Here is a 19325-nt window from a genome sequence, read left to right as displayed (position 1 = left end):
TGGGGAAATACACAGATGTATAATATGTACATCATAGCATCCTGAAGTAAAATAGATTTTTCCTTATATTCAGAGTCTATTTACATTAAATTATATCCTGTCCATATATAAACTTAAATCATTTTCAAAAAGAGAAATTTTATAGTTTATAATCTTGATCATAATCCAATATAGCTATAATACAAAATATCCTTCAAATATTAATTTCTTAGAAATTAAGAATTGTCTGTGTGAAAAATTCTTGGGGGCAAAAAAAGTCAAAACTTAAAGACTGCATAGGAAATAAAGAAAAGGCAAATTAGCATTTCTACATTGGTAGGATTATTTGGACAAGCATTCAAGGGGCTAGGAAGTCATGGTTCAATTCCTGGTCAGGGCACATACCCTGAGTTGCAGGCTCAATCCCCAGTATGAAGCGTGAAAAAGGCAGCCAATCAATGATTTTCTGTCATCATTGATGTTTCTATCTCTCTCACCCTCTCTCTTCTCTGAAACAATAAAAAAAAAATTTTTAATTATATGTGGATTTTTGATTCTGAAATTGTTTGCATCACTGATCCCCTGCATTGCTCAAGGGTCAACTGTATTATCAAAATACATGTAAATAGAAAACATAGATAACTGATCAGTATAAAATCAAGTGTCTATATGTTGCTTCAGTGAGATCTCTTTTGAAGGCCTACTTTCCCTCCTGTGTATCTCTATTTGTATACTTATAAAGGTTTTAAAGAAGCAGAGAAACATTTTTCTGCTACTTGTCTGCAAGAAACTTACCATCTAATCCTAGAGATTGGAAACTATCAAATGACAACTTAAAAGAATATATAGGCAGATGACCAATGGAGAATGATCACTATTTCCCTTTCATAGAAAAATGCTAATTCAAATTCAGAGGGCTTTAAGTGAAGTTGGAAATTATCTGAATGCATTTTGTAAATGTGATGGGATATAACAAGATCTGAAAAAAAGAAGGATATATCAAGCAAAGGCAGGCTGGATGGTATGAAGGATATTGAGAGACAAGAAAAGCTGGTCTTTGGCTGTGTCTGATAACTAATCTTTCTTTCCTCTCATCTCCTCTCCTCTCTTGTCTTCTGTTATGTAACTCTTCCTCCTTTCTTATCAAGAATACTATATTAGAAGTCAGAATACTTTCATTATAATCAACTCTCCATCTCTTATTAACTGTGTCTTTGTTTTTGGGAAAATAGCAATCTCTTTAAAGCTCAGTTTCCAAGGTGGGAAATACGTGCATGTGGTAACACCTGCCCTACTCATTTTATAGGTCTGCTGTGAATATGAAGTGAGATCATGAATATAGAAGTGCTTTGAAAATTGTCAAGTGCTTTACAAGAGGGAAGGATTATTTTTTGCTTTTATAGATGTAAAGGTTTTACTTCTAAAAGCACTTAGAACAATTTGAATATTTACATAATAGTGAAGAATGTACTTTGGCAGTGAGGAACCAGAAAACATTGATTTCTATTTCTAAATTTCTTTATATCACCTACAGCAGCTCCCTTTGGTGTCCTGAACAAAATGAGAAGTAGTAATTTTTGATTACATAGTTTTGAGTCCACATTTGATTACTAAAAGCATTACTACTTAGGAGACACTTTTACTAAATTACCTTACAGTGTTAAAATTCTCTTCATGGGAAAATGTTAACTTCTAATTTGGTGGGAAGCTCTTCAAAAATATAGGAACTATGCTATGTATACATTAAAAACACCAAGAGTCTTGCACAAATTGTACCAAATAGCAGACCTTTGATAAATTAATCTTGAGGGTTTAGTAAAGAGTTTTCTAGCACCTACTAGATAAGACTAACTAGGGGAATTAGCTTTCTGAAAGCCCCAACATTTAAATTCAAATAGATAGTAAAAAAAAGACTGCTGCATTTTCAAGTTATTAAAAAGAGCAATACCTATGACCCTCTGAAAGATTGATTCCTACATTTCTCCCTATAGTTCTTTGCAAACAAAAACTACAGTTACTAAAAGTGACTTTCCATTCCCATAATAAATAAATTTTTAAAATGTGTATTTTGCCTTTATAAGAAAGGCACATATTTAGAAAACACATTACAAGTAGATACAACTTTAAAAAATAAAAGCAGGACATTCTGATGAACTAATTCCATTTTTCTTATTTCTTCATAACCCACAGGCTGAGTTATGCTTTCCCAGTTGCATGTAGAGTTTGAAAAGTTACAGAATATCTCAGAGTTTACATTGCAAGACTTAAGACAAGGTAAGCAGAAGCTCAAATTCCCGCCTGCTCCATCCCAACTGTGAATGGAAGGTGATGTCTGTAGTGGAATCTAGGGCATTTGACTTTCATTTCTCAGCACTAACAATTTCATGACCCTTATTCATCACACTACTCAAAATGAGACATTTAATTAAGTGTGCTCACATTTTAATACTCAACTCAATTGGCTATAAACCCAGGAATGAGTGCAGATCGTATGGTACTCTTCCATGTTCCCTTTCGCACCATACATTACTTTTCATGGGAAGCCATAACTGTATGCTCCATTATGAGCGTTTCTGCTGGAAACTCGGGCTTTCTCATTCCACTTCCCCAGCAGGATGCTCGCTATAATCAGGCAAGCAGACGAGACTTCTGATGTTTCCTTTAACATTGCTCATGCAATTTGTAGTACTGGAACTTCCCGACAATACTAAAGTTAGGCTCCAGAGCTGTATGTCCTTATGAGAGTCTATTATTTTATCTAAAACACTTTTATCTTCTAAAATCCCCTTTCTAAAGGCTCCATTTACTTGGAGTTAGAGTAATTTTCATTCTTTGGGAAAGACCACTACTGTCTTACTCTATCTGACTACACAGGACATTTCTAATCGTCTCTACTATAATGTGGAGGGACCATCAGTCAGCCCATATAGAAGATAGTGTTTGTCATTGTGGTGGTGGGAGTATTCTCCTTTCAACATATGTGTCAGTTGAATTTGTTTATGCTTGTAAATGCCAGTTTTTAGCTACTCATGTATACACCCTGTTAAGAGTATTTTTCCCCTAATGGAGACTATGATAAACTGAACAAAGCAATAGCTTTGGAGTCAGAGAGTTGTACCTTTGAAATCTAGCTCTGAAACTTTCTACCTGTGGGATCTCAACAAACTGTATTGTGCTTTTAGGAATTCAGTTTTGTCGTCTATAAATAGGGAGTAATAATATCTACGTCGAGGTGTTTTCATAAAGAGAATACTTATTATTTACATACATTGTATGTATAAATATTGTTCTTTCATTATTATGCCTTTCTTCATCAACCCAATTCATAGCAATTATTTATCCCTCTCACTTTCTATAGAAATTCCACTGAGCTTAATCTTATGGTTATTTACATGTGAATTATCCATTAGCAGTGCCCTTTTTTGGATACCTAAGCACATTAAGAACTAACAGGCATCCTCAAACTTTTTAAAGTGGGGGCCAGATCACGGTCCCTCAGAGAGCTGGAGGGCCGGACTATATGAACTACTAATTCCTACTGTAACACCTCGGCTGCGCTCACTGCCCAAAAAACCTGGCGGGCCGGATCAGACTCCTCTGCGGGCCGCATGTGGCCCGCGGGCCGTAGTTTGAAGACGCCTGAACTATTAGAAAGAGATGACATATGGCTCTCAACCGATTAACTCATGCTTGATGACATATGGCTCTCATTGAGGTTAACCTAAATCTCAGTATGAGGTGGAATGATATTTATATAATATAAAAACACAATATTAGAAAGTATACAATATATTTCCCTTCCCCTCCAGCCTTCAGGTCTTATTAAGATATTGAGTCAATGGTCCATTTTACTCTTATAAACATAGCTTACTTTATGTATTAATAAACAAAATTAGAGAATCCTCTGGGGGGTGGGAGGAAGATTGCTATATCCTGGTTTCAAGGGCACAGTAGCCTAAGGCGAATGAGGACAACATGTTTCAGTGGGAACAGGCTTGGGGAAAGCTCTTAGTTTTGCTGTTTTTCCCCTCCCACATTGCTTGAGTTCCAGTGCTTGCTTTTGAGTCACCATGAAGCAAAGCAGAGAGGCATCAACTCCCTCAGGGATAACCAGGGATGGTGTTGCAGAGAAGTAGCCTCTTCTGAGACTATAAGCAGACAGCATGTGCAAGAAGACCCCTGATTCTATCTACCCACATGCACATATTTCCAAGCAATGGATACTATAAAGAAAAGCAACTACTAGAAAACCTTAGTTCCTAAAGCAGAGAATAATAGGAATTCTCTGAAGAACAGTCAACTGCAGAGGAAAGTGCACAAATGATTTCAGTTGAGCTCAGAGTGTAATACCGGGGGATCTTAACCAGGAGGCACATTTTTCCATTCCTATCTTTCCTACGTCCCAAGGTACGCTATGCCCTGGGACTGCAAACCTTTCCTCATGTATATTAACAAAGTCCCAGATATTCCAGAAGAATATGAACTAACAAAACTAACAAACCAACCGAACAGATAGGAAATTAGCAAAGTAGCAATCCTATTATTAAAAAAAAACAAATAACAGCAACAACAAAACCTTCTATGGAATGAAACTACAGAGTCCAATGGAATTCAAGTTGATTTTAAAGAAGTGAACATAATTTCATATCTCTCTATATAAAAGGCTAATATGCTAAGTGTCCGTCCATCTGACCGGTTGCTATGATGTGCACTGACCTCCAGGGGACATATGCTCAATTCAGGAGCTGCTGTGATGAGCACTGTTCATTTACAGAGAAATGCCACTGCGGACCTGGTATCCACAAAGCAACACTTGGCTTCCTCCAAGTGGGACACAGGCCCTGTCACCACCATGGAGTGACAGACTACTGAATCACAGCCGATGATGCTGAGACCCCATGGCTCAAAATGCAGCCCACAGCCCAACCCAGGCCAAAATGGTCGCTGTGGGCACCAGGTAATGACATCATGTAGCAATGCCCAGCTTCCTTTCCCTAGTGACTAGCCTCCTGGGAGTTTCTTCAGCCCAGGAACATGACTTGCTTTATAGCCTGATGGAAACATTTTACACTTTAACCAAATGTCTGTGAAGCATTTTTCTGTGCCTCATCTTATTTGATCCTCCCAGAAGTCCTGGAGTAGATACAATAGATAGGAGACTAGGTGAAATCCTATTTTCATTAGTCGGAAAACAAAGATTTAGAAAGCTTAGAAACTTGACTGAAAAGAAGTAAGAAATGGTGGGCCTTGAAATGACTTCAGGTTTTCTCACTGTGCAGACTATAGTCAAACACTGCTGCAGTTAAATAGTTTACCCTTTGTTCTCCCTGCATGATCTACATAATAATCTGCTTTGTGTTGATATTTACTGCTGTGTTGTAAATATGAAGCTCTTGCTGGTGCCAATAGCAAATGTGTTTTGATCTGTCATTGTCGATTGTGAATTTGGCAGATCATGAATTATTATAGAGAAAGGGTGAATAACAATATTAAAATATTTCTTCCAATTTCCTTTTAATGTGCACAAATCCATGCACTGGGCCACTAGTTCTAAGTAAAGTGTACCATTTGTTGTCTTCATATTTGGAGATTTACATATAGGCCTGTGGTGCTTCCCTTCAAAGCAAGTTTAGAGGCAATAAATAATTGCAACAACAGTACTCATAAAAATAACCTGATAAATTATCTCCATTCTTATTTCTGGACCTCAATTTATATCATCTATCATGCCCCTTCACCTAATTCTGGATTAATTGTTTTAATTATTTCCCAAATCAACTTATCTATCAATAAATAAAAAACACTTCATCATTGGGGATACCAAAAATTTTTACACAGTGACCTTGAGAAAATTGTGAAGGTACTAGTATAAAAAGCCAAACCAGGCTCTACCATCTCTGTCATATTCATTCATGGCTCTTAAGCTCCTAGCTCTGAAGTTTAACATTATTACTCCTCCTATCCCTAGTTACAGGCAAGGAGTCTGTAACTCTGGCTTTCCTTTTCAATGTCTAGTCTTCTGTTCCTGCCACATCGCATATTCATAACACAATTATTCACATCAAGTTATAGGTGACAGCAGTTGACAATGCTCTATGTACCTTATTAGAACAGTAATCATTAATATTAGGAAATTTAAATCCTATTGTGACAAGCCTGGTAGTTTGTTTACTTCTGTAGCCAGGGGGAGGGAAGGACAATGGCATTTAAATAGAGACAGAGAGAACTTCTTGCTCTATAATCTCTTCACACACAGTTGAATTAAAGGCTAGCTCAGGATTAATTTGCTTCTCCTTTCACAAACAAAATTACTGTGGCCTATGAGAAGCTGTTTGTTTTTGTTCATCTGTGATCAATCTTTATAGCTCTAGGGGATGAAAATCTAACCCATGATTATGCAATCAGACTTGACACATAAGCAAGAGAGTAAGACACTCATTTACCAAAATGGATTGAGCAGAAAAATCCCAGAGCTTTTAATGTTAATGTGAGGATACATTTTCAAGAATACAGGCCATTCAAAGCAATGGAGAATAACAAGTTCCTAATCTCTTCAATAGCACAGGTCCCCCAAATGGGGACTGCTGTAACCCATCAAATATTCACTTCCCAAGTATTAGATCTTGTTAAGACAGAGTTAAATTTATTACTTACCAAGGTAAGAGTGACTACTACCCACAAAAGAGGAAAAAATAGCAGTCATTATATTTATTGAATCTTTGAAGTCTGTTTAAAGTGCAGATAATTTATTAGGATTGGGTGAGAAGATCATGATATAATAGTTAAGAATTGGAGGACTTTTGAGGCAAGGAGTTAAAAGAATTTTGGGCTGTAAATTATCAGCTGATGGTTTCAACTGAAAAGTTGGGTTCTTTTAAAGATTCAAGAATAAGTCATAAACTTATTTGGAACTTTTATCTTTCTGGAAAGGCGTCTCCTAGAATAGTAAAGTTATGCTAATGAAAACAAGATGATAATCAAGTCAAGTTTATGTAGACAGTAAACTATTTGGCACACATCTTTTATTCAGGAATTTTCCCAATTTTCTGTAATCCACAAATGCCTCGTATACTAGAATAATTTTCATGTCTTCTGAATCTTGTAAAGTTTCTGGTATATGGAAACATTCAGTAATTGATGAGTAAATATAATAAATCAATCAAATTAAATCTAGGCTGTAGATGACTGAGAAAATCATCTCTTTACAAATAGGTTTTGCCATGAGAACCAGTAGAAATATTTATGGATTAGTAAAATTTGGGAGATGAGCCACAAAGAATAAGAGAAATACCACTGAAGTGAGGGGAGAAGAAAACACAATGTTTATATTAATGTCATTGATCTTTCAAGAAATCTTTGGCTAAGACCATCATTGCACAATAAAGGCCACTAGAATTCATTAATGGCACTAGCTTTTGGATATCTTAGAAACAGTGCTGCTATTTTTATGAGTTAAAGATATTGCTATAAGAAGGGAGGATGAAAAGCAGTTTTATGTTCTCTGTGGACCTGCCAGTGGGGAGACTTTCAAGCCCAGGAATTTGGATTTTTCCTCTGTTCTTGTGTTTCCTCTAAGTTATACATCCTTTTGATAATTCTGGAGGTTCTACATATCTGAAAATCTGTATTAAAAATCTGTATTTGGATTATCTAACCTGGAAAAATATCAGTAGAAGCCTAGAAGAAATCAGACATATGATTTATTAAAATCCAGGTAGTGAGCCCCGAAAATAGTATCCTCTTCATATATGTTTTAAACAACAAGCAATGAATGGGTTAGGAAATAAATCCATCATCTGTTTTCACCTTTCTTTTTTGAATGTCTTTATGGAAATAAGTGAGAGTCAGGGTGGGGAAAGACTTTGCATATGATTAAAAGATCAATGACATTAATATAAACACTCTTGTTCACTAGGCCTTGTATTTAAGCAAATAGGGCCAAAATTGTGAAGACCCTTGGAATGTGAGCCAGGTTCAAGCAAAGACCAGAGTCTCTTAATTCTAGTTTACCCTGAGGTATGTAGACTTTTCAGTCATATATTTGTGTTACTTGGGTAGTTAAGATCAAAAGGCACCCTCCTCCTATACCTTTTCTGTGTGGTTGATTGTCAGATGGAGTTCAATAGAAGGGGATAATGTCATTTTCTTTATGGTCAAGGTAGGGCAGCCTTTGTCATACCTAGAGAGTCAGGAAAATGTATGTAGGAATCTAGGCGTTTCCACAAGAGAAAAAAATATGTTATTTGCCTTAACTGTTCAGGTAGAGTGTTGATCTGTACATGAAAGTCCATCCCTATACCTGAGAAATCTGGGCCCTTTTCCTAAACTGCATTAGAGAGCCAGCCCTAGCCTTTGTCATAAAGTGGTTTGTATAAAAATTGAGGATTCCATGGGTCCAGGAAGAATATGCATCAGGAGTCCACACCTGTCACCTTGGGATCTTTGAATTTCCTGCCCCAAAGCCCCTAGACTTGATCAGGGCCCATATTCCAATCTTCTCTGGGTCCTTCCTCCCAATGCCATGCTATGTCTCTAGTGCGCACACTCCGAGGCTCAAAGAATTAGCACAAGGCCACCTCTTGTAAGAGGTATACACAGGTTGGACATGCACGGTGGAGTATCCATGAACATGGGCATAAGCTTCCTGACAGTTTAGGACTAGGTCAGGGGCGGGAAATGGGGTATATGGGAAGAAGAAAGAGGAGATAGCTGTGTGTCAAGGATCTGGGAGCTCTGCATGCTTTTGTTATCATTCTCCTATAAAACTGCAAGGAAATGAAGAACCCTCAACTCAGACTTGGTCTTCCTGGTAATTATGAAAACATATTTGTTAAGATGAAGCATAGATCATGGTTATTTAATATTTTATTAATTTGATTTAATACTTTTAAATATTTATATGTTAAGCATGAGGACCTTTAGTTCTACTCTTTTCTTATATTATTAGATGTTTGCCTGCATGTGTATGTGTATGTGTATGTATTAAGTGATACATATGGTATTGGTTTGGGCAATTTAGGTGTGAGATAAATGTAACTCAGACTGGGGAAAGTATTGCTAGTGAAACTATTGCCTTCCTCCCAAAATATTAAAAATTTTTCTTTACTGTTAGAAAACAAACACAGGAACCTGAATTAAACCAAGCGAAAAAGTATTAGTCTAGAAGACTAATGGATGGTGATAAGAGTGGTACTTAGGTACTGGAATTAGATCCCAGAGAAAAAGAGAACTCTTTGTCAAAGGAAGTTGATTTTTATCAGACATAGTTCATGTTTAGCATTTACTATAGAGAGTGGTGGTGCCTAAAAGAGCTTTCAAGATTTGGAGAGCCCAAGGCTTCTCTAACTGAATTATTTATACTGAAATCATAGTCCATCCATCATTGGATTTATATAAATACAGTTTATAAATTTTCAATTTCATGTAGAATATTATATATCCATTTATCCATATAGGGAAACATTTTAATTTACTAAAAAAAGGTGTTTCCCAAGGCTGACATGTAAGCTTGCCTCTGCTATTGACTGGTGACCCTGTAGTGTAGGCAGCAAGGCATGCGTTGGTGCTCTGAAGTGTGGGCCAGTTCTACCTGGACCATAAGAAACAAAGACCACAGCTCCTGAAGGGAATGGTCTGAAGGCTCACAAGGGCTGCTCTGCCCCAAGTCCCTGGCAACCCAGTGTCATGCTAATACACTCTTGACAGTTTCAAGTCAACTCCAAATTCTACATTCCCTAGGTATCTGAGTTCTATATACACTGTACACAAAGCCACCTTATAGCATATGCAGGGAAAGCAAAATAAAACAAAACAAAACACCCCAATATAAACAAACAAACAAAACAGAACTGCTTTCTACTCCAAAGTATGCATTGGTAGGAAGCAAAAGAGCTAAAATAGCCCATGAGAAATGGCAGACATTTTATAAATAGTGTTTTATTAAAAATGTAAGAAGCTATCAATGATTCTGAGAAACTGGGGCAATTTGAAAACACTTGTTAATATAATTACCTATGCAGAGATAGCGGTTGAAATATAACCTGTGATTGCTTTAGACTGCTTAGTTGACAGCGTGAACCTTGTGGTGGAATTAATTTTTCCTTTGATTTCTATATAGACTGGAAGTCCCTATAATAAGAAAAATGTTTTAATTGTTGGAGCCTAGCATGCACACTGTTTAAAATATCTTCTAATAGTAAGTGGCCATCACTGATTCCTTTGTTTAATGGTTTATTCCTTAGCTCCATTTACCCCTTTACACCCTTAAAGAAATTACGTCCAAGGGAGACTTGACTATTTGTCATTAATCCTTTCTAATTACCTGATTTATCAAATGTTTTCAAGTAGGCTCAGGGAACTCCCTGTTTACTATATTTGCATATACCACTGTTAACTAAAATGGCCACTGTTTTCCATCAGTTACATGGAGTATCACATATGTGATGGACTCTGCAGGGGGAAAACAAGAAACACAAAAGGGATTCCCTACCTCTGTGAATATTGGAGTGTGGCTGGGTCATAGGAAAGAGCGTGAAAAATGGAGAATTCTACTCCTGTAAAATAAGGAACAGTCATCTCATCCCAGTGCCTACATGAACCCAGTTCCCTCATGTTCTCTTCCTACTTCCTTCAATTTGAACTGTCCTCAGATATGTCAGTAACAGAGGAAAAAGGTAAGTAAGACTTATTTTCAAAAGACTACCTTGAAAAATATAGGTTTTTAATTGTACATTCAATATATTCACAAACCAAAGGGCTGACTTCTCATTTCCTTTCATTCCTGTTCTCTGCCTGCCTTCACTTGGAGGGCAACATTATTTCCAGCTTATTTATTTATTTATTTATTTATTTATTTATTTATTTATTGAGCTATGTATTCATTTATTGAGTCTCTCTATTAATTCTGTACCCAACCCATGTCAGTCACTCGGACCCATGCTGGGCACCCAGAATGCAGGTTGTAGATAAGGAAGATTAAATGGGCTCCCAGGATGAAAAGGGCATTTGTAGGTCAGTGGAAAGGGGTCTGGTATCACAGCCGAGAAAGTAATATTAATTAATATTTGGGTCAGTAAGAACATTTCGAGCCTGTATGTTGAACAGAGGTCAAGGAGTTGAAAGAAATGGTACCTAACACTGACTCTAGAGGGCCAAATTAAAAATGTTAGCTGGCATTCTCCACCCCTCCTCCAGGGAGCTGGACTGTTAAAGTGGCATTGAAATGTATCACTCCCAGTCTGCAGGCCATTCTGATCTGACAAAGCAGGGCTGCCTGCTGTGCTAAATGCACTCCCATTATTTCTTTGCCCTCATTCTTGGATACAACTGCTTTCCAGTTAATATCTTGGGTGCATTATAAGTTAGCACTTGATGCCAGTCATTCAGTAAAAGTAGGCTTAAACTGTACTCAGCAGTGAACAATTTTTTGTATAACTTTATAGATTCCTCTTTGTTTTTTTTTAAGTTAGCCAAGACTTTTGTTTTATAGATTTTTCTGCCTCCCAAGACCTCCAATCAGAGTGTACAATTCTGTTTTCACTTATGTTATGTGATGGGTTTGCTGTCAAGTTTCTGTTTGCTCTTCCAGATCTACTCTCCAGCTTTTCTCTCTGCTCTGTATCCCGGGAGGCTGACTTATCTGAACTCTACACTTAGAACTCTCAACTTTCTGGCTCCTGCTTGGATTTGCCCCATGGGGAGCACCAGGAGCAAAACAGTGGTTATTCCCCTAGTTTCCTCACTGTTATTAAATGCTGAATAAATGCTCACTGCTCCAGGAGGTAGAAGGTGGAAGAGGAGGTAGAGGTGAGAAGATGGAGGGGAGCCTCTTTGTCTCCAGGTCTCAGTAATTATTTCTTTTCTTTGAACCCTCACATTTATTAAAGGAGTAACTAACCTCAGGGTATTTCATTATCTCTGCTCCTATTACTTAAATGCCTTATAAACTATTCATGTATTAAAACCCCTAAATTAATACAATTGGAATACACTTCTGTTTTTGTTGTGATTCTGACACAAAGAGAAACCAAGTTAGAGATGGTTGACCAGAAATTTCTTAGAGGTGATGTGGTTAGGTAGAGGCAACCGCATTGTCATGGAAAAAGATCATGACTGAAATCCTGACTCACACTTGCTGTGTAACCTTGTTTGATGTACCTAATCATTCTGCACCTGAGCTTCTTTCTCTGTAAAATGAATGAAATACTTTTTAGGTTTCCTGTGAATATATAATTTAAGAAAAGTGGTAAGCACGGTACCTGGGGCAGATGAAAGTTCTTATCCTGATAGCTAGCAATCAATCTACCATTCAGGTGTTAATGAAACCAATAATCTAGTTTCTATCATAGAAGCCAGCTTCTCTCAATAGCTAGGCCACTCAGTGACTTCTTGCATTATTAACCCAGGGTAGACAGGACTTCATTGATTCAACTAGTATTTATTGATTGCCTATTATCCAAATGACATCGCATAAAGAACTGTGGAGAATTAAAATAAGATGTAAGTCTTATTTCTCAAGAAGCTTGCATTCTATTAGGAAGAGGAAGAGAAAGAAAATTATCACCAACTGAAGTCATCGTAGCTTCTCTCAGGGTTTTAGATATTCCGGTAGGAAGCTAAATATCACAGAAAGACAGGATTACAGGAGATGTCAAAGGGGCAGGCCGGTTGTCAACAAACTAGAATGCAAAATAGTTAAAAGAAGAAATTTCTTTAAGCCTGAAAAAGATTATCTTTATTTCTTTATTTTATTTTGTTGGAAGAGATTATCTTTAAATGCAAGCCATAGATGATTCTGAAGCTCATTTCCAGAACACATGCTCTAAGAAAGCAGGTGTAACTTTCTAGTCCGTAACTGACTGGCCATCCACTCACAGACTCTCCTTTCTCAGTTCCAGGACTCAGTAATCATTTTACACACATGTTGAACTGACCATGCAAATCATGATTTCAGAAAGCCAATCTACTTTTAATGAATGCGTTTCTTAAATGATACAAAGAGTGAACCCGGCATTTTATCCTATTTTAGATATGAAGGGTTCTCCGATTTACCTTTAACTGCAAATTTAAAATATTTACTTCATTATCCTTGTTTTGGTTGGTCACAGGTAGATAATTTTCTAAAAACAATAGTTCACTGTTATAAGGGTTCATGCTGCACTCCTGGCGATAGAAGATTTGATTAATTTCTTTGGAATCTCAACATTTCCTTCAGCTAAATGGGAAAATGTTGAGTTCTTCAAAATAATTCCTACTTTCATCCAATTTTAATGCTAAGCCATTAAAGATACATTAATATCCTTAAAGCCTATTCATCCTAGTGAGAAACATGGGAATGCAAGTTTTTCAGAGGGAAAATTGTTTCTAATACCATGCCAAATTAAACACACACATACACACAAATAGTTTCTGCCTGGATATGAGCAGTTTAACTAGAATATACATAATTTTCTGAATTTCCTATGAATCCTTGTATATAAAGGAACAAAAGTAAAAGATTATATATATATATATATATATATATATATATATATATATATCTTGATTTCAGAGAGCAAGGGGGAGAAAGAGAGAGAGATAGAAACATCAATGATCAGAGAGAATCATTGATTGACTGCCTCCTGCATTCCCTACACTGGGGATTAAGCCCACAACTCTGGCATGTACCCTGACCAGGAATTGAATCACAACCTCCTGGTTCACAGGTCGACGCTCAACCACTGAGCCAAGCCACCAAAGCAAGGCCTTTCGATTAGTTAGATGATATGGAAGAAAACTGGTCGTGTGTATTGGGATGGGACAATTGTTTTACATGGCCTCCTGCTTGCCCTAGTGATTGGAGTGAGTTTCATGGGTCCAGCTTACTGCCCTCTGGAACTCTTGTGAGCGTGCTTGGATGTGCGAGTTTGAACATTAAAGGCACTCATAAGTAATTTCACAAGACAGTAACTGTAAGCTCCAGTGCTTTCCATTATTATTAAAGACAAGCAATACGATTCCTACATCTGCAACAGATAGTCTATATGGGAATATAAACAGACACAATACACACAAACACACACAGCCATATGCAGAAATAGGTGCATAGGAATGCATACATACATATGTTAAGTGCACACACACAGACACAAACAGACACAAGTGCTATTTTCCATTTTCCCAGAATGATACATTTTGACTGATGTAAATCATATGACAGGGTAATATTAGACATCAGAGATGAAAGGTCAGTTGGTTCTAAGATTTTGTCATACAGTAGAGGCCTAGTGCATGAAATCCAAGCATGGAGCGGGAAGGATCCTCAGCCTGGCCTGCACCCTCTCCAATCTGGGACCTTTCAGGAGATCGGGCCTAAACTGGCAGTCAGACATTCCTCTTGCAATCCGGGACTGCTGGCTCATAACTACTTGCGTGCCTGCCTGCCAGTCACCTCCAACTGCCCTCCCCTGCAGGCCTTGTTCTCCCAACTGCCTTTCCCTGCCTGTCTGATCACCCCTAACTGCCTCTGCTTGCCAGCCTGATCACCCTTACCTTGCCCCCCCTGATGGCCTGATCAACCCTAACATGCCCCCCTAATGTCCTGATTGCCCCTAAACAACACTGCCTTAGCCCCTGGGCTATGCCCCAATCTGACCTCCCTCTGTGGGTGGCAATCTAGCAGATCAGGGGAAGGCACCATTCCCATTATCCTGCTGCTGCTGCTGCTGCTGCCATTGCCTGAGCCTGGGCCCTTTACAACTGCACCTCAGCCCTTCACAGCCACCTGTGGTTGCCTGAGTCTGGGCCCTTGGCAACCACACCTTGGCTCTTCACAGCCATTCACGGCTGCCTAAGCCTAAGATCTTCACAGCCTCCAGTGGCTATCTGCGCCTTGGCCATTCACAGCCTCATGCCCACCACCCCCTGCCCTCCAGCTGTCAGCTTTGCTGCAATCTGAGCTTGTGGGCATGGGAGAGGGCCCGAGAGGTGCTCCATGCACCTCATGGTGACTGATACTTTGGTTGTTTTGCCAGCAGGGGAGCAGTTAGATGTGGATCAGGCAGGCAGGGGAGTGGTTAGGTGGTAATCAGGCTGACAGACAGAAGCAGTAAGGGCAATCAGGCAGGCAGGCAGGCAGGCAAGCAGTTGGAAGCCAGCAATCCCAGATTGCGAGAGGGTATGTCTGACTGCCATTTTAGGCCTGATCCTGGCAGTCGGACATCCCTTGAGGGGTCTCAGATTGGAGAGAGTGCAGGTTGAGCTGAGGGACACCCATTCCTTCCCCCCCGTGCATGAATTTTGTGTACTGAGCCTTTAGTATTAAAGTATTTTATCTAATTAATTCCCCTTTAATGTGCATGAATTTTGTGCACTGGGTCACTAATAACATGTCTGATTAGGCTGAGTCCCTGCACTTGTGTGTTCTCATTTGTTTCAGTACTACTGAGGAACTTTATTAGGACAAAGGCTCTTAGAACTTTATAAGGGGAATGGATCTTAGATATTAATCAAATAGATTAGTGCTCTTTTTCAAGGTGATTCAGCTGAAGCCCTAGCAGGTGAAGTGCCTTTTGAACAGCATCACCACTGTAGCTTGGTTCCTTTGGTATTCCAGGATCCCCTCCCCACCTTGAGACCCATTTAAAGGTGTGAATGCCATGCTAGCGCCTTTCACAACATCTGATATAATTTATCACAGCACTCTCATGAGGTGGATATAATCCTATTTTACAGCTTGGAAATGACCCCACTGGTAAATACAGGAGTGCAGACTGGAACCTAGGTCTCTACCTTACCTTTCCAGTGAGAGATTCCTGCCAAAGCTGGCTCTCTGGAGTCATCAATTAAAATGCAAATACACCCGGGAATTATAGTCTTAGAAGGCAATATCCCAACTACTAATCCTGCTTTAGGGAGGATTAGGTGAAAACTCTGTAAGGGTAAAAATTGGACTCTGTAGCTGTGTTGAAAGGCAGATTTTGATAGCAAAATGGCAGAGTATAAACCACTTATTTCATAGCTTTACCTTAAGCTATTCCTACTCTCTGTACCCATCAACTGCATAGCAGCCCGGTGGAGGAGCTGATGGGAAATCCATTGCCAGGTAAGAGATGGGTCTTTTATTTTTGGAGAAAATGAGCTCGCCCCTCATCCATACCCTCACACCAGAGCCCCATTTAGAAATGGGTTTGCCCTGAAACCTTCAGAGAAAGCCCGTTTTCTGGTGAACAGGACAAGGCCCCTCCAGGCAGCCTCGTTAATTTGTGGCCTCTATGATGATAATATATTTGTGCCTAATCCATAATTAACTGGGAAGAGCATGATATTAATTATTTTGCTCAATGGTTAATCAGTGGGGTGTTTCCTGCCCGCATCCTGCTCCTTGTGCTCTAACCTGTCAGCAGCCAATAATTGTTGCGTGAGCAGATTTGGGTGAAAGTCTCCAAGGAGGACCAAGTCTCCTGTTCCATTAGTGGGAACATATATAGATCATTTTCAGTGCTAATCTAGAGCTAAAATCAATTATGTCTCTTGTATTTAAAAATTAAATTGACTCGCCATGGGAGTAGGATGAAGGAAAAATACATTCCTCCTATTATGTGTAATTACAATTGTAAAACATTTCCTTCGGAATGTAATTGCTGCCTGCAGAGGCTTGGCGTGCTTAGTAGAAAGGCTAGGCGCTAGGCTTTTCTTTCAGGTTTTTCTTCAGGCTTTTGTTTCCTGCCCCTCCCCTCCCAGACCTCTTTCTTCCTCTTCATTTGAATGCTATTATAACACTGTGAGGTCTTTTAAGTCTTCTCAATTTACAGAGAATCCCAAATGTCCTTTAGGGCAAAAGGGAGCAAAAACCAGGATAGAAAAAGGAGAGCACTAATTTTACTGTGACCTATATGATGCAAATTTCACTCTGACTCCTGTTTACTTAGTGTTTACTGTGTGGCTAGCACCCATTTAGGTGCTGTGGGAAACACACACAAATGACAGGATATCTGTTATCAAGGCCTTTTATTTTGAAGAGTGATCCAAGTATAAGTTATATGAAAACAAGCAGCTTTTTTCTTCTTTTTTTTTATAATTAGAGTTAAGATTACTTAACCAGTGATAGACATGCCATTGCTTTAGGAGGTCAATAAATGAGGAGGTCACAGAATTGATTTTGAGTCTATCTTAAAACTCAGTTCTCAGACTTGACTTATTTCCTCTGCCAGAAATGTTATAATTTCTCATAACTGCAACACCCCCACTTCAGAAGTATTTTGGTTGCAAAACAGTAACCAACTCTTAAATGGAACCAGAATTGTCATTATAGGAAAGAGTCCTGTTAGGGTTTTAAAGGACCTAAAAACTAGAAGTCTGTCTGAGTCACCCTCAAGGAATTGCACTTTATTGATCCATTTTATTAGGAAAGGTGCTGAATAAAAATAAATCTGATTCCTTCAAGTTCCAAAAATTATATAGTCCTCTATTGTTGATTTTGACTGTGTTGAGCAAACCCAGTCAATGAGTTTTCAAGGCCCATTGACTGGCCATCAGTCAATGAAAAGAAGAGGCAAGGTTAGTTTGAAAAATACATAGTTTGACTCTCATGGAAATACACTATCAGGAGGGATCCCCTGATTAATTATGACAAAGGTAAACAAACTGCTTGAGTTAAAAAAAAAATATCCTAACATACACCAATACTGAAACCTCGTTTGGCAATGCAGTTAGATCAACTGCATGTTCATTGTCCTTGACAAAGTAGAGGCAATTCTATGCATCTCTAATACTTTTAAATACCTAGGGAGACATAGTAATAATAATATGAAACAATAATAAGTAGAAATAATAACAGTGGTATAGTATTAGTAGCAGTAATAGTTGTCACCAGATAAACAGTTTTTCCTTTGGTGAAGGAAGTGGGTGGCTTTTAGGGTGCTGCTGAAATAAGAATTTTCAGAAGTAAAATGACATGTGGAGAGACTTTATTTGCATGGAGTTACATTTCTTGGGCTGCAAATCCCAGGTCCTTTAAACAAGTCCTGAACGAGGGGCAGCTAGGGTTCCAATGGAGCCAAAAACAAGGCCAGTGTCCATGGTGTCCATTCCACGTTGCACCCGGATCTAGTTCAGCATCAGTTAATTAAAGTCTATCAGTCCATCTTCTGGGTTCCACGTGGTGGTGACCCACATAGATGCAAGGGAGCAAATTCCCCCCCCCCCCCACAACAGGGGTCCCAGAAGCCCAGAGCACCAGAGAATAAAAACCAAGAGAGCATGTGCTGTTTGTTCAGAAGTTTAAATATTCAGGTTTCACACTCCTGCAGTGGCCACACCTATTCTGGCCACTGATTTCCTTCCAGGTGTGAGTGACAGGTAAGCATTTTCCCATGTTATTCAGACCTTACTGGGCATGCCTCTAGTGGGGAAAAACTTGGAGAGTGTTTACATGACATGCCTATATTATCTAGTTTGTGTTACTCCTTTTATTAGTTAAATAATAGGTAACTACAATATATTCAATAGTGATGATTATAATAGTTTAATATCAATTAGTATTAATGAAAAAAATTACTAAAATAATCTGTAGGTACCAATTGGTATAAGATTATAGATGATATATAACAATTTCACTCACTCTTATTATAATTTAGGAGGTATTGAGCCATCCCAAGATGCCAGTTCTAGTTCACTTAAGCCCATCTGGGGAATTTCATCACTTCTGTGGCTATGACAGTGAAAGCCTGTGCCAATCAGTGCAAGACATTCCTCTGGCTACCGAGACAGTCAGCAAACTTCAAAAGTAGGCAGTCAGTATGGCATCGAGAAAGACATTTGATGGTTCTAAAACTTTGCCTTCTTTCCCCAAACTCACTGAAACATGTGACAAAGGAGGTGGGTCGATTTGGTATTTCCATTCACATTGTGACCAGCTTGAAGATGAAGCTGGCATTCAGAAAGTGGCAAACTCAGTGAGAAAATAATAAATTAATGGAGCCAAAACATTGATAGAATTGAGCTTGAAGGGACCTATATATAAATTCTAAACTTTCTACCACGTGAGCGAACAGCTACTCCTTTTGTTTAAAATAGGTTGACAAACTATTTTATTATTTATCACCTACAATGACAATGGTTTATTATTTATTACCTACAATAACAAATATCTTAATTTGTATATAAGTACATCACTTTATTTTATAAGCTGCTTCTATACTCTTTATTTATCTTGAATTTATATAGCCATCTTTGAGTTAAATATACAGATATGCTTATTTTATAGATGAGAATTTAGAGGCTCAAAATGATTTTCAGTGGTTCTCAACCTTTCTAATGCCTCGACCCTTTAATACAGTTCCCAACCATAAACTTATTTTGTTGCCACT

Source organism: Pipistrellus kuhlii, unplaced genomic scaffold (genome assembly GCF_014108245.1).
Source record: "Pipistrellus kuhlii isolate mPipKuh1 unplaced genomic scaffold, mPipKuh1.p scaffold_m20_p_6, whole genome shotgun sequence".
Classification (NCBI taxonomy): Eukaryota; Metazoa; Chordata; class Mammalia; order Chiroptera; family Vespertilionidae; genus Pipistrellus; species Pipistrellus kuhlii.
Note: the sequence above shows the minus strand (reverse complement) of the source record.